The sequence below is a fragment of the Anser brachyrhynchus genome (assembly GCF_964034855.1).
Source record: "Anser brachyrhynchus genome assembly, chromosome: 25".
NCBI classification, from domain to species: domain Eukaryota; kingdom Metazoa; phylum Chordata; class Aves; order Anseriformes; family Anatidae; genus Anser; species Anser brachyrhynchus.
This window is the reverse complement of record NC_137718.1, coordinates 7,024,073-7,050,136: the sequence shown is the minus strand read 5'-3', so window position 1 is coordinate 7,050,136 and position 26,064 is coordinate 7,024,073. Positions and strand designations below refer to the sequence as shown.

Below are 26,064 nucleotides of genomic sequence, written 5' to 3'. Positions count from 1 at the left end.
TCCAAGTGTGGCACTTGGAGCCTGCAGATCCGGACCCTTCGCTCGCGCTTTGGGCTGCGGTCGGTTCTGAAGCAGCCAATCCTGGATTCAAAGCAATGGGGCATGTCTGCAAAAACTGAGAATTTTGCAATCAGGGAGATGTTTTGAAATGTTCCCGGTGGGGAAGATTTGAAGGAAAAGTTTGCTTTCCAGGAGAATTCATGCTAGCGAAGCTCGACTGGCTGTTCAAGGTGAGTGCACACAAAAGGGTCAGGCTGAAACTGTCTTTTGAATTAGAATAAATTATCCTCTTTCATATGCCTCCTTAATGGCTCTCCTTTGCTGTGCTCCATACCGAATGCCTCGCTCAGACCACATGCAGCTAGGAGGTGAGCTGAGACTTCTCCTAATGATCAGCTTATTACATCTATGAATTATGCACACAGCTAGTTTATGCAAAACAAGCTGGTTATTATTATTAAAATCCCGACAACAGCTAAGCAGCTGGTGTCTCACTGTCTATCATGCCTTGACTCCTGTTTAACATGCTGACCAATATTGCCTCCTTTTTTCTTTGGCTCTGCCATCTGTCTCTTTATACCTACCAATTGGGTTTGTCTCGGGCACCTTTCATTCTGAGCTTGTCCGATATCTAGCAGAAGACAGTCTTGCCCAACAAATGGGACTCCAAGTGGGAAAAAAGTATGCATTAAAACTTTTTGTAGACTTTGGATTTAAGGCGGTAAAAGATCCTTGTTAAGCTCACAGTGCAGAAGTGCCAGGTGTTGCACAAACCCATGTATCTGGTCCTTACACCAATGAATCTGCAGTCCAAATTGTTGCCTTTTCTGCTAGGTTTCAGCTGGTTTATCTCATCTGTCTTTCTCATCTTGCCTGGGAGACACTGAACATGCTCAAAGCACACGGTGTGCCTGCACTGTGCTTTCCCAGGTCTTAGCGTGAGGCCCAAGCCTAGCAGGAACTTCCAAATGCTGGTGTTTTCCAAATATTATTAAATATGAATATCCAAGGGAATTTGTTTTTCACTGTTTGCTTGGTTCTGCTTACTGCACACTCAGGTTTTAAATGAGAGCTGAAAGTGTGCAAGACAGAGAGAGATGAGAAGAAGAAGGAGGGAGAGAAACATCTGGTCCTATGAGAAACTTGTTTCTTTGAAGTTTTGGTCTTCTTTCCCTCAGCTTCTCACATGTTTACATATGAGCAGCCCATCAAGAAACCTATGGATGGACTGTATGTGGGGGCCTCCGACACTTTGGTAACCATGTGTTTCATTTATCTGTCACTTTTGTTTACTCTCATTTGTATACTTTACTAATTTGACTTGACACAATAAGGGCATGACCATAAGAAGCAAAAGGCATTGCTTAAATATTTCATATAATTCTTTTAAAAAAAAAAAAAAAGCATGTGACAGTAAAGTACTGGATCCTTCATCCTACTCATTTTTATTAGGAAGAAAGGAGTTTGGGGGAAAATAGCCATCATTATATCAGATTATGCATGAATGCATAATAAAACTCTTAAAGATATGTGAAATATTGGTGCATTCACTAATGGGAATTGATTCAGAATTTTATTCATTTTTAACAAGATTTAATGAAGTTTCCTTGTATGTTTCTCCCTGTGGTTCATTATTCCATTAAGTGCCATTTAATCTGGATGATGTGTGTGGAAGATAACAGCTTCCGATGGGTTTTGTTTAACAAACTCCTCGCCGGCTCTCCCATGGGCTGAGAAGAAGTGACAGGTCCCATCCCAGCACGGGGGCCACCATGGCTTCCTCCAGTGGAGTTGCATGAAAGATAGATGGGATCAGTTGGGAGTCAACTGGTTTTGGCAGATGCACTCCCTGCTGATGGTTTTGGAGCGGGATTAACAATTTAAAGCACAGCTCTCCCCTGCATTTATCATCTTTGGCTCTCATTAGCAGCATGCACTCATGCTGTTGAAAATCTAGTTTTTAAAAAAATGGCAGTCTGGATTGAAAGATTTCCCATTGTATTTTGGGTTGTTCCCCAGTTTTGCTCCTCGGGGTGCTTTGCAGCCCACGTTGCAGTCTCCTATGGCTCGTGGTCATCCTCCATGTGGCTGCCCTTGACCAAGCGCTGCCTGCAGCTGCCGCTGTCCTGGCTGCAGGGTTAGGTCTGTCCTCACCTCATTCTTCTACTAGCTAATCAAGTTTAATCTTCAGAGGAGTTCGGCTTGTTCTGAACCAAATTGCTTTGCCGGTTAAGATCTTTCTTTTGTCTCCCAGCCTAAATTTAGCTGTTGCTCAATGATGGCCTTTAACTTAAGCCATTATTTCCTTCCCTAGTGTTTTCTTCTCTGACATATTTATAGAGAGCAGCCAGGTCCCCTCTCTGTCTTTGCTTAGGTAGGCTAAAGGAGCCCTGCTCAGCTCCTTCCCTCTCCTGAGATTGCTCTCCATTTTCAAGGACAATGTAGTTGCTCTTTTTAGCAGCTGTTCCAGGGCCAGTTCACCCTTTTTCAATAGCGGTTATTAAAACTGTACAGTGCATTTCCGAGGCAATCTCACCTGAGTCTAGCACGCTAACAGGAATACCTCCTCATCTCAGCCAGAAATGTCTTCCATTCAAGGTACACATGGAAGAAAATACTTCAAGCACTTAAGGACAGCAAGTGGATTTTTGTGTGTGTGACTATGCCGTACCAAGGCCATTCAAAATTCGAGCTGTACTCAAGGAGTAATGGTCTACCAGGCAGGTCCATGTCTCACCTGACACAGGATAAGCAGATATCATGATCCAAGATGTTTCCTCAGTTCAGCTTCCCTGAACCATGTTTAATTTGCCCATTTTATTTCCCCGTATAACCCTTCATCTATAAGTACAAAGAGTTCAGCACACACCTTGCACAAAGCTGCTCAGAAAGATGCTACCAGTTCCCAGCATTGCCAGAATAAAACTAGTAGGGACGGCCACCTGTTGTGTGTCGAATACGAATTCAGCAGAATGCAGGCCATTTAAATGCAAAAGTTAATTGGAAATGCTGAATGACTGCAGCCATGGGGGTGCTAGAAAACCTGTCACCAAATTGCTTTAGGTGAGTCGGACCCAGCCATGCGCTCCGTGGCAGAGCCAGCAACTGAATCGAGACATCCAGAGGACTGCATTAGGCTCTGTGCCACCATCACCCACTCACCGAAACTTAAAAGCAACATTTAAGAGCACTTTTATCCCTATGGAGAACCCTGGCTCCATGTAACATTAGGGCTGGTGACACATATTGCATTCAGCAACCTCACGTCACCCTGACCAAAAATGACCTGCCACATCCCCACCCTGGCAGGTGCTTGTTTTTCATTGTGGTGAGCTGCTGGAATAAAGGAAAATCAATATAATGCAAAATAAAGGCCTTTGGAAAAAAAAAAAAAGAAAGAAGGTGAGCCATGATTCACTTTATTTTAAAGCCTTTGCCCACACCCCTTCTGTCTAACCTGCTGGCATGCACGAGCCAGAGAGCAGCGCTGGATCCCATCCAGTAATTACAGTGATCAGGAGAATTGAAATGTTTTGCAAAGCTTGCTTGGCTTTTATAGGTGAGCTGGAGAACAAGACAACTTGGAAGTCTCCTTGCCTTTAACAAAGATGCCGTTTCATTATTCAAATGAGCAGGTACCATATAGCGGTGATTGCACAGCTGGTATCTGCTTTTCTCTGCAACTTGAATTCTTTAGGGGGGTCTTGCTGTCTGGTATCAAGGGAAATGGGAATAACAAGGCAAGTGATTGCTCCTCAGGTGGGCTATGCTTTGTAGATGTGATGTCCCCCTCCCGATTGCTTTCACATCCTGTGCTATAAGCATTTGGGTTGCACTGATGGCTGAGCTCTCCCTCCAGATCTCTCTAAAATGCTTTGTAGAAGGTTGGTAGTGCCAAGCAAATGGGGAAACTGAGGCAGGGACCAGTATTTGGAGCTGGCCCCACCAAGAGGTTGCGCAAGGGATTGTCGGATAGGTTGGTCTTGGCTTGCAAAATATGCATAGCACAGTAGCAGTGTGGGGGCATTTGCACCTCTGTGCCTGCCCTCACCTCCTCACCTGTTTTTTGAGCTGGTGCCATACTAGCACCATGAAAAGAAAAAAAAAAAAAAAAAGGAAATGGAAAAAAAATGAAAAGAAAAAGAAGTGTTATTTAGAGGAAAAAGCATTTTAAAAGAATCACTTCTTCTCCTTAAGTAACGACTGTGGAGTCTGAATCCTGCTCATCATTTCAAACTGCTGACTCATTTACCACTTGAAATGAATTGAGGGCTGTTAAAGGTTTTATAGAAGATTTCATTAAATATGTATTGAGCCGGCTTAAGATGGAAATTGTTATAAAAGCTGGCATCGGCTCAAAGAGCCAAATGTTTCAGTTTATTACGGAGATATTTTACTCCTGCCTCTGGCCTGCACCCCGTTTCCGCTGTGGCTCCCACTGAGCACCCAGCGGGGCCCTTGGCACCACAGGGATTTCACCATCCAAACTGAGGGGACTTGGCAGATGTGCAGCAGGATGCGGGCAGAGATGGGGCACCCCCCCCGTGTCACTCAAGAGGGAGAGGGGAGAGCCCAGCAGCGTGTGTGAGCTTCTAGCCTGGCACAAACGCTACGACAGGCACCCTTTAGATGCTGTTTCTAGACTCAGTGTTACATACTGCACCAGCTCTGAGCATCTCCCTGGATTTTGGGACCCTCTCTCAACTTATGGATGGGCCAGGGGCATGCAGCAGTGCCCAGCTCTCAGTTTTAGCTTCTGCTTTGCAGACTTGGGGACCTAATAGAGAGATGCCCTCACCCGTGGCTGGTCCCAGCCCACGCTCCCTGCTCCTGTCTCTGCGGCTGAAGGAGGGAAGGGGAAGGCTCAATCAAGCAGCGGCTCGCTGTCGAGGAAGGCAGCCGAATAGCCTCGTGCGAATGAACTGGTTTGTCAAGATCAGGGCAGCATTAATGTTCCCCCAGGCTAAGCACAGATGTGTTTTCACTATAACATGATCTCGACAATTAAAACAACTGTACCTGCATTTATCATATTGATGGGATGAAACATGCTCGGTTGCACTGAGGCATTCTGCGAGTGCATTATTCATGGGGCCTAATACATCACACAACTATTTTCATCTTGCTTTGTAAATGTATATGGAAGGAGAGGGGCTTCTGGAAGGTGAGGAGAAAGCCTGGCGAGGCGTCTCTAACACAACTGGCAGCAATACGGTGCCTATCCATCTGCTGGTGGTGGAGTGGCTGTGGCATTTATCAGAGCCAGAATGTTTTATCTCATGTCAAAGTGAGAAATTCAGCTAGATGGAAATCGTTTTTCCCCATAGCCCACCATTAGCAAGAAGCTTTAAGGACCACTCAGCACAGCAATGGATGTAACCAAGCTGCACATCTACCAGGCACGGGTACACCCCGTAAACCTCCATGTCACTACCCTCTGTCCCACCTAGCCATTCCATCTTTTGCGCTGCTTCGTACATACATGGTCCTGTGCTCATTTTGCTCCACAGGTGCTTCAAGCAGTCTGATAGGCTGAAGGCTTCCACGGCCATGAGCACCGAGGCTTTTCCCTGTGAGACACTGCAAGGAGGCCCCGTCAATAACATTGTGTTTTAGTCTGGGTCCTAGTGACTTCGCTGTGCAAGCTATGAGTAAATCCACTTCCACTTGAGCTCTGCTCTGCGCTCTTTTCATGGTTAAATCCGGGCATGGACCAGAGGCAAGTGCATGACCTTGTCTCCCTCTGAGGGGTATGAGACTTGAGCTGTATGCAGGCCATTGGGTGTCACTTGGCTCCACAGGTGTTGGGACACTTTGCTCAGAAAGAGCTAGAGCCAATGCAGCTGTTAAGAGGTGAGGGTGAAGGTGCCACTGACAGATCTCACAGGTCTCTTTAGTGCCTGAGCCTTGAAATGTCACGCCTGAAAATGCACCAGGATGGCAACATACTGATTTCTTTCTCACGTCTGCTTCTTGGAAAGAAGGAAGGAAGGAAGGAAGGAAGGAAAGGAAGGAAGGAAGGAAGGAAGGAAGGAAGGAAGGAAGGAAGGAAGGAAGGAAGGAAGGAAGGAAGGAAGGAAGGAAGGAAGGACGGACGGACAAAGCCATACACAGATTGGTAAGAAAGAAAGAAGCCACACACAGATCGGTGAGAAAGAAGCTGGGAGAGGATTCCCTGCTGTACACAACAGGCAGGGTCATGCGAGGGCAGCAGGCAGGTGTGACAGCTCCTCTCTGGGAGAAGACTGTGGGAAGTGGGTGCCAGCCATAGCCAATACACTTCACATTGGGTTTCTGCAGAGGGCTGACATCTTCCCAGGGCTGCCTTAACACCTCTCTTACCCACACCACATTCTGCATCCTTTCTAAGACCCAGTTGCTGAAGATCCAGCTGTTTAAATCCCCCTCAATTCCCTCTTTTTGGCTGGTGAAAAGACGCCCATACTCTTAGCAAGCTGGTGGCACTCACTGATGATTGCCAAGCCAGAGCCTGCTCATCAGCTGCTCTAAATAAACCCGTCTCTCCTAAAAAAAAAATGAACCAAAGCAGGCAGAATTACACCAGAAAGGGGAACATTGTGCAAACTCCCCCCAGTATATTTGTTTTCTCCCTGCTGGCAATGACCCATGCACCACAGCCCAGTTCATTACCGACAACACTTGAAGCAGCCGGCGATTAGGGATGCTTGCGGCTGCTTCGCTCAGATGGAGACAGTTGTTTTTAAAAGAGGAACAAAATAAGTTGCTTCACCTTTGCTGAACCTGATTGCTTTGCAGTGGAAAGAGGCAAGCTGAGCTGTTTGAGTTTCCATTTATTGAACTCTTTTGATTTTCTTGGACATCTACCTGGAACATTAAGTATACTTTCTCCTTTCCCTATAGTCCAGTTAATGCAACAAAACATGAGAAGCCTTCAACTTCTATTATAGCAGAAAAACCTTCAGCTTGTGATAAGAAAAGAAAATGTTCCTCTTCCCAGGAAAGGTAGAAGAATTTACCAGCAGCACATTCAAAGATGCCACAAAACATAGCAGCGGCTCCCTGAATGAGAAGAGCAGGGTTTGAGGGTGGTTGCTGGGATTTTTGGGAGTGAAATGCTCAAATATCAGCCACTCTAGATGAAAGAAAATGATGGTTTTGGCTGCTTCTTTCACTTTCCTAGTTCATAAAGAAGGAATGAGGATGGGAGATGAGATTTCACTGTGTGCTGGGATTTGTTGCAGTTGTTATCTCAGATAGGAAATGCTGACCGTGGCAAATCAAGTCTGCTTGCTGTCCCCTCCATGGTGACTGGAGCATTTGCCAGGTGACACCAACCCCTTCCCACGCGTGACCCTCTCCAACCTTCAAGGATCATCCTGGGGGCAGATGGGGACTCCCATGTCCTTTGAGCCTCACCCCACTGCAGGAACATCCCCACCAGCACTGGCTGTGACAGATTCTGCAGCAAGGAAAGAGGGTTGGGGATTGCTAAAGGGTGATGGGAATCTGCATGAGGCTTTGATGACATACATAATGGCTACAGAAGCAGTGAGAAAAGGTCTTTAGTGGCTGCCAAATGTGCAGTGGCATTACTGGGTGGTGGCAGGAGCAAGGTGTGAGGACCATAAAGAAATACAAGGGCAGAGATGGTAGCCAAGGGGCTTGCATAGTAAGCCTTGCATGACAGGAAGGATGAATATCCCAAGAGTTGGTCACCTTGTATCTGCAAGGCTGCAAAGAGATCCTTGGACCTTTCCTTAGAAACCCTTTTAAAATCTGAGTACCCAAGCAAGTGTGGGGGGTCTAATAGCAGCTGTCCCCGCCACAAAAGCCATTAGGCCTTTCTAATGCCACTTCAGGAGGGAGTGGAAAGCGCCATGGCAGCAGCCAGCTCCTGGGATCTAACAAAATGTGGCACTAAAAAACATTTGCCTTAATATCTTCCCATTTCATCTGATTAATGCCTGGCCAGCAGCAGGCTGCTCTGCCCCTGGATTCGGCGATGGCTCATTACGGATGCTGCGGCCGGCCGCGGCTGGGGCCGTACCTGAGCCCTTCTGCCCTCTGGCAGTGCTCACGGGGGGAGCATGCTGCTGGAGGGGGAAGACCTGGCAGGGACCCAGAGAGGCCAAAACATTTCTGATACAACTCATTCTTCCTTCACACACTCTCCTTTCTCTGCATCCCTGCGGTATGGCTGCACTCAAGCCCAGCAGCTCTCCCTGGAAATGGGCAGAAGAGGGAACATTTGGGCAGAAAGCAGGTTTATCCCTCTGTTTTTACATGCCCAAATGACACAATGAGCTCAGGCGTAAAAGCAAGGTGGAGCAGATCATGGTACCCCCATCAGCCGATCCATGGCTGCCCGCTGATCTCACAGCTTGGTGTCCAGATCAGCCTTAATTTCTAGGAAATGGGGCTTGCTATTTTCGGTTTCACTCTCATGTCTCTTTTAGGCTGTCCTCTCTCATTGATGAAGGAGAATAAACCAAGTCACCCTTCTCTTTTTCTTAGATCCTGGTCTATATTTATAGCCACGGCCCTGAGCAGGAATGAGCAATCTCCTGCTCGGGGCTGTCCCTGCTCACTTCCCTTAACCTCATCCCACATGGGTCAGCTTGCAAAGCTTTTCTCATGGCAGCAGCTCTTCTCTGGAGCCCTTCCAGTTTCCCCAGAGACATGTCTTTTCACTTTGTGGCAAACAAGCCATGGTTTTGCAAAACTGAACCAATGCAGCCAGCTAGAGGCAAAGGAGAGGGCAAATCCTTCTCACTTGCTCCAGAGCTGTGTGTCTCTCTGCATCTCACCCGGGCGACTTGGAAATACCCAGAGAAATTCAAACATTTTCTAATTGAGTTGGGTTTCCTTTTGAACAGCAAATGGAGGCGTGCACAGTCTCGTTATTTGTTTCTGTGGGCAGTGAATCTGGGAAGTGCCCTGGTGCTGGGTGTTGGGATGGGTGCCATGACTGCATTTCGCCCATGCATGAGGTGCTGCATGCCGATGCTGTGTCTCAGTCTCAGGCCGTATCATGCCTTCACTCAGCCTGGCAAACTCTAGCAGCTTTCCTGAGGAATTGCAAAGAATATCCCCAAAAATGGGGACGCTGTGGGGCTTGCTAGGGAGCAAACGGCTTGCGTGGGTGGTTGGAATAAAACTTATGGCACTAAAACTAAACAGAGGGGTGCAGGATTGAGTTAATTTGCATTCTGAGGATTTAGGAACCAGGTAAGCCATTGGACTCTTTTTTTTTTTTTTTTTAATTTTCAGCCACAAGACCTAAAAATTGATTTCTTTCTTAGCAAAAGCTGAGAGGATCAGATTTTGTCCTCGCCATGTGCCTGGGGGAGAGGGGACCTTGCAGAACAACCAAGTCTCCTAGGGCTCCTGGCAAAGCCTCACGAACTGACTTGAGACCCACCTGCAACGTTTGGGACTCCTCCATAATGAAGATTAAATGCGAACAAACTTTTAGCAATGTTGTATAATTTCCTCCAGGGCACATTAGAAGGGGAGCACCAGCACTGTTCAGCTTTGATGAGGCAGCAGTTACCTGGGGAGGCCGTTGTCCCTCCAGCTATGAATAGTTCAGACAAGCAGCTGTCAGGAATAGTTTAGGCAGAGCTGATGGCCTGGGGACAAGAGCTGGGACCATGAGACATCCCCAGCCCCTTGCCAGCTTGTATAGCTTAAAGAAGCATCCAAAAACTGGGGTCTAGGGTCGGTTTCTGCAAATAAAAGCAGCAAAGCATCTACTACCTTAAAAACCCACTGCAGATGCCCAGTGTGACTTTCCTGCAGTGCTAATAGGGTACAAGCCCAGATCATGTACTAGGTCTTGAATATGGGGAGTGTTAGGAAGGATGGGGCACAAGGACCCCCCAAAGAGGTCACATAACGAGATTTTTTTGCCTGTGGCCGTCAGCACCTGGCTGGGGAGAACAGGCTGCTGGAAAAAAAAAAAAAAAAACTAAAGGAAATGAAGTGCATGGGAATTAATCTGAGAAAATCTGAGTTTGTGGCTTATTAGCCAATTGGTATGCAAAAGCAAGAGGATGTTTTTTAAAGTCCATTTAGCCCTGCAAGTAGATTTTTACTTCCTTGAAGGTGCCAGAACACACCACCAAAGAAACTCTGCAAATATTTCCCAAAATCTTGCCCCAAAGGGTTGACCCTGGGCAGCAAGAAGCCCCCCAGGGCAGGGTAGAAGCTCGATCCCTCCAGCCCACTGCTCCTGTCAGGATGCTGAAATGCCAGAGATGACAATTAATGCCAATTGCCTCATTTAACTTCCTCAGTGGACTCTGATTTGGACTGATCCACAGGCTCAATTTTGATGTTGGGGATAGCATTTCTCATTTTAGGACATAAATCTCTTCCTTAGTTATCAATGCAAAGATTTGTCTGGTTAGCAGGCGCTGGCAGTATCTGTAATTCCACATGCTGAGGCAGGGCAGCTATCTCAGGGCTAGCGAGCGGCCTCTCCAACTAGAAAAATCTTATTTGATTAGAAAACGCAAGACCAACAACATTTCTCTAGTTTATTGCGAGGATGAATTGAAGTCCTGGCCCTATTAAGCTGATAACAAAACCGCCTTCAGCGGGGCCAGGTTTTGCATCAAAATGTTGGCAGAGGGAGCCCATGATGGTTTGGGATCCTGTTTTTTGGGGGAGGGAAAAGCCAAGACCTCTGGGGATGAGCAGACTCAAGCTGGGGGAAAGCTGCAAGGTGACTAAACAGCCTCAGAGCTGCCAAATTCTCCCTGGAGCAAATAAAGGGAGATTCGAACACCATGGGGGGTACCCTATAATGCCTTGATGTTATAACTGCTCCTTTGCTGGGGTTTTCACTAGTTCAATGGAAGGGTTTTAGATTTACGTCTCCCTCCAAGCCTCCAAGTCTTGTGTCCCCCAGCATCACCCCCAGGTGCCCCCAAAATCCGTCTCAGTCACGTCGGCGCCCTGACGAGCAGCCAGCCCGCCAGCTCCTTCTGCTTTCAAGAGCACTTGGAAAGCGCCGCGGCGCGGGAAGGAGCTCATTTGGCAGGTGCAGGCAGACAGAACAACTGCTGTCCATCTGCTCCGCTGCTCGCGCTTGTGTTTCTAATTGCGTCTTCAGGACAAAAGCTCCACTCGGAGCCCCGCTATCCACGAATAATTTAAATAAAAGTTGTCTCCTCTGTGGTTTCCTTCTCTGGTCTGTTCTTGCTGGGGTTTCTCCCTTGGTTCTCAGGTGCGCATCAGTCTGGCAGCTTCCCACCTGTCTTGGGAGCTGAGTTAGGGAATTTCAGGCAAAATCTTGTCATGGCCTTGAGGGTCCTTCAGGTTTTGTGGCCAGAGCCCCTGCCTGAGATGCTGCCTTGGGGATTCAGTCTTTACCAGACAGTCACAAAAATATCACTACGGTGCAGAAAACTATGAATTTTTGGTGCCTGTTGGAGACACATCTCCAAATCTCTGATCTCAAGGGCTGTGTTTTATATCAGCTAACTAAAAGGAATGAAACCTGCTGGGAGAACCTCCCAGGTCTGCCTTTCTCAATGCTGCAAAGCAGTGGCTGTTGACACAGATGTCCCAGCAAGAGACATCTTCCTAATTCCCTCCCTGACAAACTGGAGATGACAAGAAGGATGGTCAGTGTGTGCAGGTCCCCTGCATTGCCTATGGAGGTAATGAAAGTCATTTCAGACAAAACCTACTTTCCTTTTTTTTTACACTGAAATAGGTAAAAATACACTCCCATTAGAAAGAAGCGATGTGGATGCTTTATCACCAGGGAAAGCACCACTGAGCCCAGTGCAGAAGGGAGATTAAATACACTGAATTCACTGAAGTCCTGGTTGCAGATGCAAATTTCACAGGTAGAGGCATAAATCCCCAACATGATGTGACTGGCAGATCGCCTTTGCCTGATAGCATTCTTCAAATCACACGAAAAAAAGATTTCTCTCCCCAGTCGTTGGAGAGGAGCAGCAATTCAGCGGGGGGGTCCCCAGGGAGCGTGGTCCCCAGATTCTGGGTACCATGCCCAAGCACACATGCAGACAGACAAGGACATGGGACAGACTTTTCTTCTCCCTGCCATGCAGGCTGCTGCTTTGATTTGAGTTTTGAAACCCCACCGTAAGGCACAGGGAGGAAAACCAGAAAGCAAACATTTCCGATAAGCTGGGCTCAAAGGCAAAGCATGAAATTTGGATGAATGTGGTTCCAAACTCATCCAGTCTTGGCTCTGAAATGGAAAATGAATGCAATAGAGATTTAATTTAGATTTAAGGAGTTGTTTAGTGTGCTTATTAGAAAACACTGTGGTTATTAATTCTTTTCCTTTTGGGAATTTTTCCTGTTTGTCTGTTTTGTTTTTTTGAAGTGTACACTTTCAAAGTCAATTTAATCCTGGGGGAAGGTGTTGGCTTGACAGGTTTTAAGCTCAAATTTCTTCATTTACATGCAGAGATAGCACTAGAGTGGGAAGGGTAAACTTCCCATCTGGTCTAGAAGACAGGGCCTGGGATTATGAGGAAGGAAAAGCACATCTGTAGGTCTGCAGATTCTGGTAGGGATGCAAGCTGTAGACACACAAGCATCACCAAGTTCACAATACTTGGAGTTTTCATAAAGAAAAAAAAATGCAGCATCTGTATTCAGGTGAGTGGGAATGAATATCTTGTATATTTTTTGATTTCTGTTTTGTGTCTCACCGTTGCAAAGCTCAGCCTGAAATTTGGTGGAGTTACACTACAGGGACCAAAAAAGTGCCTCTTGCGCGTGTCGTGATGGGATTTTGCATTGCTCAGCCTTAGCAATGCTTCTTTGCTTTTAGGATGGGGCAATGTACCAGCTCCAGGAGCTGGACAGAGACCAGCACGTCTCTTTGATTCTCATGTAGGTCACCGAACCAGCAGCAGATGGTCATGTCGTGGAGATGGACGTTAATTCCATCATCACATGCGAGGTGATGTTGTGGGTCTGGTAGTGGCTTGGGCAAGAGGCGTACAAAATAAACTCCTTCTTCCATTAATATTTAAAGTTCTCCAGAACTTTGAGTGAGATTCACTTAGGTCTGACCCTGGATAATTCTGATGTTTTCAGCAAGTTGGAAAAGAGAGTGACTAAACTGTGATTGTTCAGCAATTTTTATCTAAAAATGGAATTTTTAATATCAAATTATGAAGGTATTTCAGAAGATGCAGAGATGAAATATCTACAGATAATTATGCTTAGCCTTTCCCCAACTCCACCCAAATAGCCAAAGGAAGCTGAAAGCTTGTGATGCTTAGAGATGCACCTGAGCTTATTGTCTTCTCCCTCATCCCCTGCTCTTTGGGGTCCCTGGGGGTCCCTGCAACCTAGCAGCAGCACTGAGCAGGGACCTGGCCCCCTGCTGTATTCAACAAACTCCAGAAAAGAGTTTCAGAGAGACCCTGTGAAGCAGAAATCCCCTTTAAAGCTACTGCCAGGCCTTTCTGCTGATTTTTGACCACACGCTGGCCTTCGGTTGGCCTCCTGTGCAACAGACCATTACGCTCACAGTAACCTTTGGGTTTAAAAGAGGAAAGAAAGGCCAGAGACACTTCCCTTGCTCCCCTCCCTCCCCTCCTTCCCCCTGATCTCCATAGCCTCTGCAGGTTACACAGCGAGGAGTGCTTCTGATATAAATAAATACAAATCCCCCGGGTGCGCAGCACCAACAGTTTCAGTGCAGCGAAGCTCCCGAAGTTCAGAGTTTAATGCAAAAGTCTGAAGCGACCACAATTTATTCTAAATTGCTTCGCTTGATCCGGTGACCTCGGAGAATTATCGCTGGAGAAGACCTGGATCAGTGGCAGAGGCAGGCGAGGGCGCTGATGGGAGCCGGCTCTCGCTGGTGAAGGTGCCTTGCTTGCAGGGACGGGGAAGGAGTGAAGTCTGGTGTTTAAAAAAACCTTGTGAGGCATCTCCTTTGGGGCAGCACAGGGAATTTTTGCCCATGGGAGCAATCAAAGCCAAGCATCCCATGGGAGGGAATTGGTGGTGGTTCATCTCCGGTTGCTTGCCCCATCACTATCTTTGGCAGTGCATTGGTGCCATGGGGTATGGATGAATTTGGACCTCAGCCTTCTTCTCCCCATGGGGTTAGCTCCCTGGCTCCCTGCCCAGGACATTTTGCTGTTGAACTCCCATCTGGCTGCTGCTGGAGCAGGAAAACAGCTGCATCGAGCACTGGGAATAGCTGCAAGTGTCCAACTAATTCACAGCTAAATTGAAGCCCCCAAGGAGGCTTTGTGAGCATTGCCTGGGCTAAAAATCATACTAATAATTAAGTCAAGTAGAAGTCTTTGGAGGCAGAGTAAAACGGCTTCTGAGTAATGCGTGCTGGCACGCTTGCATCCTTGGAAATCGCCCTGCACCTCTGCTAACCCATACTGTGGTTCTGGGAGCAGGGTTAGGGCTTTTGTTATGTCTTTTGTTTTATTCTCTCCCTCTCACTCTCTCTCTCTCTCCCCCAGCTCATTTCAGTTCTAGAGGGGGTAAAGGTTCCTTTGACCTCAGCTGTCTCCGAGGAGAAATCCTACCTCTGCCTGGGGTAGCCTCTGTCATCTGTGTCTGGTTCTTTTGCCTGCACTTGGGGCAGCCCTTTTGCTTCTGCTAAATAATCAAAATGGACTCAGAGACCCCCAGACTCTTCCAGTAGAAAACTTCAGGTTTTCTCCATGTGCTGGGGAACACTGGAAATTGCTGCTGCTTTGAGACTGAAGCAATTCGCAGAAAAGCAATGATTTCATCAGCAGAATTCCCAAAACCCAGGTGGACCCTTTGGGTCAATACCGGAAAATGAGATACTCAGATGAAAGTGCTGAATGCATTTGCGCTGAGCCTACAAGTCCTGGTGACGCTGAGCTTTGTGACAATGGATTGAAAACAGGAGTCACATGTTTTCAGGAAACCTGACTCTCATTCTAGGTCATTTCTCATAACTAACCCTTCCTTTTTCTGCCCCCACCCCTAATTGCATTGACAGGATGATGGTCCTCAGTGCCAAGAGCTGCATGTGTGGGGGGCTGAGCACCACATCTCTCCAGTCCTCACCTTGCACAGGGATCCATCTGGGGACACTTGAGTCTCCACAAGATGCAATCAGATTCGTCAAGGAGCCGCAATTAAAATCTTGGTGCAAATCTAAGCCTGGGAGCTTCAGTTTGGTCTGGCATTCACAAGAGCTGTCGATTACAGAGTCACAGAAGGGTCAAGGTGGGCAGGGACTTCTGGGTCTCTCTGGTTGAACCGTGCCCCAGCAGGGCCACCTGGAGCAGGGTGCCCAGCCCCACATCCAGGTGGGTTTGAAGTTCTCCAAGGAGGAGCACCAGCACCTCTGGGGGCAGCCGGTGCCAGGGCTGCAGCACCCGCCCCGCACAGCAGTGCTTCCCGAGGGGCAGGGGGAGCCAACAGGGCTCTAGGGTGGGCCCGTGGCCTCTGGGCCTGGCCTGGGTGCCACCGAGAGGAGCCTGGGTCCTCCTTTGCACCCTCCTTTCAGGTATACGGACACGTTGATGGGATCCGCCCGAGGCTCCTCTTCTCCAGGCTGAGCAGGCCCAGCTCTCCCAGCCTCTCCTCACAGAAGTGCTCCAGTCCTGTGATCAGCCTGGTCGGGCTCTTTCCTTGATGTCCAGGTCTCTCTTGTAGCAGAGGGCCCAGAACTGGACTCAGGTGGGGTCTCACCAGTGCTGAGAAGATGAATGCCGTCTTCAAGGCAGCCAAAAACCAGGAAGCCATAAGCTGCAATGGGCAAGGGCAAGCCACTGACCTCTTCACTGGGAACGCACGGCCCCATCTCTTCACGCTGACGGCAAGGAGAGCTTACAGCCTCCGACACGTGTCAGAGACTTAATAAAATCCTGTTCTTTAGGAAGACACTGCTCTTAAGCCTGGACAACCTCTCATACCTTGAGAGGGCAATGAGAGCTTTTCAAATCTAGTGAAAATCCTGCTCTGAATTTCTCCCGTTTCTCCATTGCTTTTGTGCAGATCGGGATCTTGGATCTTTAGTAGGAGGCAGATGCTGATACCATTACTTGGAGCCATATCTTGCTCAACGGGAAGCCCATCATGACTCCAGTGCTGTTCCTCCTGGTACCCAATGCTCCCCATCAGCACAGAGATCGCATTTAACGCAGAAGGATGCATGAACAAACTGACTTTTTCTCTGCGGGAGCTGAGTTTTTTCCTGCTGGAAGGCTTCCTCAAGCACATGTCCTAGGGTATTTAGGGTAGCACCGACAGAGGGGAGGATATTAGACTGATTCACCTGTGGGTCATTATCTAATTAGACTTAAATGAAGCTGTTTGATATGGAAACGTATTTCCACAGCTTTAGGAATAAGGGCTATGGAGAATAACAACAGATGCAGAATAACACCCCGTCTCAGACCAGCAAAGATTAGTGTTACGGCTAAATTATATCCTGGCCCAGTAATAGGGTTATTTCTGTTCCCAATGCAGTATTTAGATGAGGAAATCAACAGCAGGAAGTGTATCTTAATTTGCTAATAACAGGAAAGCGAGCAGCAGCTCAACCAATCTCGGTGACATTGGCGGGGTTCGGCAGGATTTGGGCAGATTAGAAAGCGAAGCCGTTGGGTAGCAGATGGCATTTCCCCGTCTACCATCAAAATGCAAAGTTAGTTAATGAATTTCTGACATGGAGCGGCACGGCGGGAAAGGCTCAGGCTGAAAGCAAGTGGAAAAAACACGAATAACAGGAGCTGGGAGGGACTGGGGGCTGCTCATCCCTTGCCGATGCTGCAGACACATGGCCGGGATGCAGCAAGGATGTGGGCACTGTCAAGGACAAACCTGCCGGCTGCTCGTTCCAACACAATTCTCTTTATTACCCATTCGCTCAGAAAGTGTCTCCTGTATCTGGGGCAAGTGGCCGTCTCAGACGGGCGATAAGAGGAGCTTTTGAGAACAGTGCAAAGAATAATTCTCCATTTGCCAGCTGACCTGGAATATCAAGGGAGAGGGGGGAAAAAGATTATTGATCTAAAATAGCCCTCTTTTGGTCTATTTTATAACAGTTGGAAGGAGAAAAAAAATAAAATAAAAGTGTTCCTGGTTCAATGAATGGCGAGGGGGTACCATTTATTACCCTGATTCATTCCTTTTTAAATGAGTGCAGGTGTTTTTCAAATGAGACACCTTCCCCAAGTGAGCAGAACAAAAAGCTTTTTAAAAAAATAAAGAAGCTCTGGCTTTTTCCAACTGATGAGTGTTTGTTTTAGGCAACTCCTAGTACTTTTTTAGAGGGTAGAAAAATTTTGAGGGACCTTTTTCTGAATGTCGCCAGTTGGAGTCGCGTATTTAAAGAGTTAATTTCCACTTTTCCTCATTCAAACTTCAGCTCATTTAATTTAATACAGAAAAAGAAAGAGGAAGACATGTCATTGGGTTTACATAACAGTCTGAAGACACTACAATTATTGTATTATGAATAGTGGAGTATCCTTATCATATAAACTCCCACACACTGGCAGGAGTATAACAAATTCTTCACTTGGTCTTTAGTGCTGCTTGTCATTATGAGGATAGTTAATTAACCTGACCTTTTTTTGCTTTAAAGGAAAAACCCAGAAGATCCCATCTCTCATCCGTCTGTTTTTAAATAAATGAAATGAAACCCAAAATACACCAATCAATGAAGAAGCCACAAAAGAAAATTCAAGAGCCCTCTTTTCCTCCCCACTCTGAAGACCAGAGGAAAACAAGTGTGAAAAGAAAATCTATGGTAAATAGAGCATCTCTGCACTAAACAACAGGGAAATAGTGAGTGTGGTCTCAAGTCCTGCAGCCTTAGCCATAGACATAAAGTTTCCACAAACAAGAAGCCTTGAGGGAGACCTTCAGAAAGAGTGATCTCAGCTTTAATGAAGGGCTGGAGAAAAGGAGCTGAGAGCAGCCTGATCAATAAAACACAAGCTCAACCAGAAAGCTTCAAAATGTATGCTAAAAAAGGGCAAACAAGCAGGTAAACAAGGCCCTGGAGAATGGTGCAGAAGCGGTAGCTTATGGACCATCTTGCTCCAATGGAGAAACTCTGAGCTCTGAGTTTCTCCACTGGGAAAAGTGGGAAAAGAAAGGGGAATTTTTAACCTTCATTTAAATGCATCCATCCCTGACCCCCAAATCTTTCCTGACTGTCCCCACTTCACAAGATTACCCTATAGACTCCTTATTTCCAAAGAATCAAGCTGATATTCAAAGCTGCAGGCTCCAGGGTTGAGTCGGGAAGCAGCAATATTCACCGCCTCTCCAGGGAGGCTTTACACGAATCACTTCATTAGACATGGGCAGAGCGCAGAAACCGCATTTCTAAGACACAGCAGTTTATCTTTCTTTTATGTTTAATCTCTTATCCGACTCCCATGACTTGAAAATATTTCCTACAGGATGCTTTATTCTGCAAAAAAAGTTCCTCAATGTCAAAACTGGAGGAGGTTCAGGCTGTTGTGAGTTACTCCATCCAAGCAGAGTGTTGGATGAGATGCCTGGAAGATGTCTGGAGACCAAACACGGAGCAAAGACACCTCCGTGCATTTTCTACTCATCTTCATGCAAGGGGTGGGGGGGATAGTGGTCGCCGCAAGCCCACGTGTGTGATTGCAAGCAGCTCTTGGAGCTGCTGCTCCCATCCCAGGTGGCTGAATGCTCTATTTAACTCATTTCTAAATATACCTCGCCCAGCCGTCGTCTGGCAGCGTATCTGCTGTATGACCACAGGCAAGTTATATAAAATTCTCACCTCGGTTTCTCTCCCTCAGCTCGACCAGAGCCCATGCAGTGACTATTGTCCTCCAGCTCTTAGCTGTACTCATAAAAGCAAATAAAATCATTGAGAATGAGACCCAGGCATATATATATATATATATATATATATATATTATTATTATTTTTTTACTTCCAGACAGTAGTAGATTTACTATGAAATGCCCTCTTGGGTAGACCCAAATAAACATTCATTCTGAATGCAAGCCACCACAGAAGCCTTATAGAGAAAAACAATGCAAGGAAGACATCAACTACTTCAAAATGTTTTATTTTTATGCCATTAAAATGTGGCTTCTGGCTTTTTGCTTTGCAGCAGTATTGTTCCACTTCAGAATGGATGAGAACAGAATGGAAGAAGGAGCAGAGGAAGAATTTTTTTAAAGACTCACCCCTTCCACTCCAAATTAACTGGGAATTCAGGAAAAGACAACATTTTTTTGTTGTCTTTGAGTTGAACTATATTTTTTTCACTCCTTTTTTCATTCCAGAAAATGAATCCTGGACTCTGTGTCTCTCTTACCCTTAGTAAGAGTGGTAAAAAGCTGTTGTAGCCTTGTCAGGTCTTTTCAATGAGAACGGCTAAGAAACTCCACTCAAAATGTGTCTGGGGGTAGTTCACACCTGTGTTTTGTGCAGTGTATCTTGAATGCACACATTATACACTCACACAGATTTATAAATGGAATATACTGCTTGGATGCTTTCTTATATTGTCATAAATCATTTACTTTCATCATTCCCATAACAACCAGAACCATATAATCAGATGCCCAGGAAATTAATCCTTCTGTTAGGGGAAATATAGCCACTTCAGTGTATGCAAAGCCTTGACCAAAGCATCTCTTGTGAAAAGATGCTGACGTTCACATGCTCTCAAAGCATATGTGTACCGACACTTCAAATCGGTAGCAATTGTCTAACCGGAGCACAAGAACCTCATAGGATCTATGTGTGCATGCTTTGCCTTACTGTTTTTGTCTGATTAAAGGAGATGAAAGCTTCTATAAAAACCAATCCTGCAAGTGCAATTGCATTATCCAGGAATGAGGAGTTCCTGACAGCAACTTCCCTTAACACCCACAGTGCCGAGGTCAAGCACTGGAGCTCGAGTTCAACTCTAACCCCAATTTTCTCTATGTCTTTGCAGGCAGGTGGACTTAGGCAGTGCACAAACCATTTAAATATTGCTCCAGAATGAAAATAGCTTACTTGACAGATTGGATCCAATTTTAAGGTGCTGCCTTCATTACATTCCAGTGTAATGTTCCAGCATATCTGCTCATTGACCTCTCCACCCAGTGCTCAATGGACGGCATTGAGCAGCTGCAGAAGAAAAGTTGCTCAGGGTACATCTATTCAACAGAAGCAGACATGACAACCTATTGCACACACATGGTGCTGACACCAGTGTCAATCTGTCCCATTGGAGACAGCCAAGCAGACGAGTTGAAGGTCCGGTTACATGGGGCACAAGCTGCAGCCTCAACCTTTGACCGCAGGGAAAACAGGGCACGAAAGGCAATGGTTAGTTTATGTACTACCAAGGGAGAAGGAGGCAAGGAGAAGAGGACATGGAGGAGGTTCATCGAGGAGCCAGGGCAGAGGAAAAGACGTGTGGTGGATTTTAATGCATCCTGAGAGAGTTCAGCACATAGGGGTCAGCAGGCTTCGAAAGGCAAGAGGGGAGGAAGGTCACTGGCTGCATTCCAGACTGCTCTGAAGTTTAGACTTTTCTGGTCTTTCTGAGAGTTTAAATGAGCAGGACCCATTCGTTATCCCTCCCTTTCCTCCTCAGACTGATGTAGCATCGAGCTGGTGCCAAGACTGTATGTTACATGAAGCTGGATCTTGCGTGTGTTGGTTTGTCCCCTGGTGCATCCTTATTTGAAAAAGCACTTCCAAGCCTTTTCAGAAGAGATCTGGCAAGAATAGTCTTAATTTAGCCTTTGGCATCAGTCAGAAAAGAGCGCTTGGGTATGCAGGAGAAGAGATCCTTTATTTTTCATTATTTATTTTCTGTGACACAGAACAGTCTTCTTTCTGCAGGGAAGCTGCTCAGCCAAACTCATTGCAATAAATAAACAAAAAAAGTTTCTGGGGAATGTCCTGATTTGATTAATTTTGCCACAAGGATCTTCTCACGAGAAAATAAATAAATAAATATGTAAAAATCAAATCTGCAACCAACAACATAATTTTTATTTTCAGCTTGTCATTCATTGCATTTGGCACAGACCTGTTACTGCCCTGCAAGCAAGGGATGCTCTTGCATGGATCATCTGCACCACTAAGATCCTTTGCAGCCTTTTTAGAACCCAGAAAAACTCTCCTCTGCCCATGCTCTGCAAAGCACTTGTGTATCCTCATAGCTCAGACCCTTGGAGCAGTTTGGACATGTGAAAGATATGGATGTACTCACAAAGTCTACCCCAGCAAAGCCTGACGGGGACTGATGGTGAGCATTAACTAGAGGGAGGAATGAACATTTCTCCCTACAGTTCCCAAAAGATATTCTGAGGATGACAGCTCTCTATTTTTTAATTTACAGCTTTTCCCTGTTGGAATACTCATATCTGGTGCAAGCTGTCATTGCTTTGAGCCCGCAGTTCCTGAGCAAGCTTTGCAGCACGTGGGATCTTCTGGGCTGGGTACAATTGGCTCCTTGGGCCAGCTGTGCCCCAAGCAGGGCTTGTTCTTGTGCTGTCCCCAGGCAGTATCCAGCTTCCTGCTCTGCTTGCAGCCTGCAGATCTTTGGGAATTACTTTACGACATCCCCCCCATCTGCTAACCTGCTCCAGATGCTCTCTGGCGAGTTTTTGCTGACAGCTGGCTTCGTTGGGTGGTGATTGAAGAGCCCTCTGAGCTGGTACTTGCAACTATAATGGATGCATCTTTCATGTGCCACATTGAGCTGGAAACAAAACAAAGAGGAGTCCTACCAGAGTGGAAGGCAGAGCTGCATCTGTCCTGAGCTGCTAATGCCAACGCACCCTGCAGGGCTCACATCAGACAGAGCCAGGTGTTAGGGTCATCCTAAAATACATAGGAAGGGCCATGAGAAAACACTGGGAAACATTTCAGATACATCTAGCTTGTCACTTTTACTTTTCTGGAAAGCAGGAAACGCAGAAGTTTTCCAAGGGAAAACATGTTTTAGAATACCATCAATTCCTTGGGTTTCATATAGCTGACTGAAACGCAGTGGAACTTTGACCACTGTCTGGAGGGCTTCAGGGAAAAAACAACACCTCTTTGGTACCATGCAAAACATTTGCACTTGACTGCATTATTGCTAGAGAATCATTTAAACTGCATCAGTTCAAATTTAAATCGCATTTGAAGTAGCAGGTCAAAGCAGCAGCCTGTGTTTGAGCCAGCCAAATCTGCTGCCTAAGAGCATTGTGGTGCCCGCAGAGGTGGCAGAGCTGATGTCCCCAGGGTCTTTGCAATGAGCAGTGCCAGTGCCACCACAGGGCTGTCCTTGCCACACAAACCCCAACACAGAGAAATAGAGGTGACCTACTCCAGAGGTTTTGAATCACAAATTCAAAGCTCTGGAAGTGCATGAGTATTTCTCCAAAGTAGGGTTTTGTCATTGATTCTTTCTTTCCCCAACAGCTCCCCCACACACAATCAGCTGCCACACAGAGAAAAAAAATATGGAAATGACAGCAGAGCAACAGAAAAACTAAAACATTTTCACAGCCTTGTCTGCTGGTTTTAAGTGCATTTCACCACAGCTCAAAATTACATTATTTAGTATCAATTATCCTTCGATTGAAGCTCAGAGAGGTGGCAAGGCTAGCGTTTTTATCTCATTAGCATGTCTTGCCTGCTAACCATTTGCTATATTCCCTCCCTTTGATCCTGCCTTTGATTATATTGTGTGACAAAAGCCCATGTAATCTACTATTATTTCCATTAATAGCAAATCTGCCCTCCTCTTTGACAAGCCAATTTATTATCATTGCAGCGTCTTTGTGCATCTCAGCCAGGTTGACATCCTCTTCTCCGCCCTGGCGGTGCAGAATTGGCAGGTGTTGATCCAGCCCTGGTGGCATGGGGACCTTGGAAGTGTCACGGAAGAGGGCTATAAATATTGACACTTTAATGGCAAGCAGAAAGGGATGAGACAGTGCGAAGTGGTAATGCAGTTCAAGTAGTTTTGCTCTTCGCCCCAGGAAGATGCAATGGATGAAGATGCAGGAAGAGGTCTTTAAGGAGGTGAGATCCATTTGGTGACCTTTGAGCATGACCAACTTGTTTCTGTGCCCTGGGTAAGATGTACCTGCCCCTTGTCAGCCATTTCTGCTGTCCTTCTGCATCCAGACACAAGGCTGGAGGACAATAAAAATAAAAAAAAAATACCCATTCATTGTCCCAAAGTCAGTCTGAGAAATGTAGTGGATATATATGTACATACCTGGACATGTCATTGGCACTGGATTTTTTGAATGAAGTTTTGTAACCAGAAGTGGGAGCTGAAGCCAGAGCAGGTCTTTATGTGTCCGAATATTTGATGAACCAAACCAGGTGGGTATTGCAAAGTGAGCCCGAATTGTTCTTGCCATGCTTTGACTAACCCTGGTGTGATGGCGACATTCTCCATTTGGGTCTTTAATAATGATGCTCCCGTTGTAGACTCAATGAATTTAAATTAGATATTCCCACACAGCTACAACCCCTCGCTTCCCCAGGACCATTGCCCAGCCCTGACTGCACATCTCCATCTACTCCAAGTGTAAGCACCTGTTTTCAACCTCAGAAGAGACACACTTGAAATAAACTGCTGGTGTCATGAAAATACCAGCTCCGACAACACAAAAGGATAATCACGGTTCTTAACTTGAACACATGGTGCACAGTGCTTAGCTTTCCGCGTCTTTCTGGTCTAAAAAGGTAGTGAGAAACAAGGTCCTTTTGAAGAATCAAGACTTTTTGGTGTGATTCAGTTATCTGCTGTAGCAGGGAAGAGAAGAAAGCCATTAAGAAGGAGGAGACTTATCAATGTGTAAGTTGAACCTCAGCAAAATCTCCTGTCAGAAATATAAAAGATTCAGGTCCAGGTAACAATGGTGCCTCTCATCCTCCCCTTTCATTAAAATTTCCTCCTCTACCTTGAAGTCAAAAGCAAACGAGTAGCCCAAGGTGCTGAGCTCCCCTTGGAAGCACGTTGGGCTCTCTTGCACTGCCATTGCCGCAGAGTTTCTTCTAAATTAACTCTGGGTCTCAGTGACCCTGGGAAAGAATTTACAGACATAGTTTCAAAGCTGGCTGCATTGTAGGAACCTCATCTGAGGTTTTCTGATGTTCACTTGGAGAAGTATCAGGTTCTCGGGCTCAGCATAAAGGCGAGGGTGTGTGTGTAGGCATTTCCAAGGCCAGACCAATAAGACATCCCATGGAAAGAACATCCAAACATGCATCAGGGAAAGTGCAAACAGCCCTATCATTGCATATAACAGAAATACTATCCTGGAAAAAAGAAAATATCACAGATATGTCTTATTTCACCATCTCTCCAGCAATTAAAACTGAAGAATCGAGGTGTTCCTGAGATTTTGAGTTGCTTTTCTGGAAAAAGGAAGGAAGAAAACATGGCAGAAATTATGGTGTTTTGCTGAAGATATATGTCCATCTGTTTTTTCTTTTTGTCTTTTTCTTTTTTTTTTCAAACTTTTTTTTACTTGTTTTTTTATTTTTTTTTAATTTCACCCAGAAGCATTGAGTCCCACGGATAAGTTGTCCTCTCTGAAGTCCAGATCTGATTTATTTTAGGACACAAACTAAGTGCAAACATGCCATTTATTTGCAGCAATTCCTTGTCTTTCACGGTGACTCCCAGCATTGTAAAATAGTTTGAAAGAAGTGTTATGAATTACCTTTGAACTGAGAAATCTAGCTGTAAGGGACAAGCATGGGAAAGAGAACTTAATACAGGTCAGAAACCTTGTGTCCTGCTCACAATACAGATAGCACCAATTTCCTCCAAGACTCCCACTGAGAAAGGGATGCGCCTGTTGCAAGAGATGCTGCAGGCACATGGGGAAACCTTCATCTGCTGTTCTGCAGATCAGCATGAGGGGAGGTTTTTACTGTCTGAACATGGAGGTTTAATAAGTATTAAAGTTGAGAGTGAATTTAAAGCACAAGAGAAAATTGTGGAAGTGTTTTTGAAGCAAAATACAAAATTTGTATTTTGAGTTCTAGTTTAGGTAAAACTTTAAAAAGGGATAAAAAAAAAAAAAACAGGCCAAAAAAAAAAAAAAAGCTGTTTTTTGGGGGCCGAGAAGTGTTCTCATGTGGGTTTTCTGGCCCATATGTGTAGACAAACCCTTTGGAGGGCAGTTGGGCTGCAGCCCCAGGGCTCACTGACAGAGGCAGAGGTGTTCCTTGTTGAAAGGAGGAGGCAGAGGTGTTCCTTGGTGGCAGACAGGAGGTCAGACTACATTATCCCCCAAATCTCCCCGGGTTTTGAAATCTATGCATGTTAACTGCTTATTTCTCTCTTGCCTTTATTAATTCATAAATAAATGAATGGAGTGGGTTGATTCTTCTTCTCCTTTTTTTTTTTTTTTTTAATCTTTGAAGTATTTTTGAAGAAAAATAATTGGCAAAAAACCTATCCCTTTTCCCACCAGTTCTAGAGATTCATTTAAGTTTTATAAGTGTTATTTCTATTAGAATAAAGGTTTTATTAAAATTACTGTAACAACACTCCTTGGTACAGCATACTCATAGTCTCTAAATACCACTTTTAATATTAAGAACATTACCCTTTAAAACACAGAGATGTGCTCCCAGGGGGTGCCACATAGCTTGAAATCACCCAGGAGAGAAAGCACCAAATGACAGACCTTTAGGGATACCACTGTGTGCCCCTAAGCTCTGAAAACACCCTCCATTTTATTCTGTAATGAAAGGAGATGGAAAAAGGTAAGTGGTTAAGACTCAAGCAAGAGGTATGCTTGCAGCTTCAGCCAAGCTTCAAGCAAACCGTGAAGGTGTTTGGATCCTTCCTGAGACCCTGGGGTGTTTTTTTGTTTGTTTGTTTGTTTTTAATGTGTGTTTTTTTTTTTTTTTGAGAAGGAAAGGAAGGAAACATGGCAGAAATGGTGATGTTCACTGAAAAGATATGCCTGGATGATGGAGCCTAACTGATGGCTGTTTCGGTCCTGGGTTGTTGAGATTTGCTCATAGCACATGGGTAAACACAATAACTTCACCTGGACCGTATCTATCTGTTTCTATGTCAAAAAAATCAGCTGCTGTCTCCCT

At 45.7% G+C, this 26,064-nt stretch overlaps 1 long non-coding RNA gene across 1 annotated transcript; it reads left to right on the top strand.

Annotated features, from left to right (window-relative positions):
- LOC308182578 lies at positions 1-25,530 on the top strand. Its single transcript, XR_013941897.1, has 3 exons — positions 1-230; positions 17,582-21,241; positions 21,335-25,530. It is a non-coding gene; the product is annotated as an uncharacterized lncRNA (long non-coding RNA).
- The last annotated feature ends 534 nt before the right edge of the window (positions 25,531-26,064 follow it).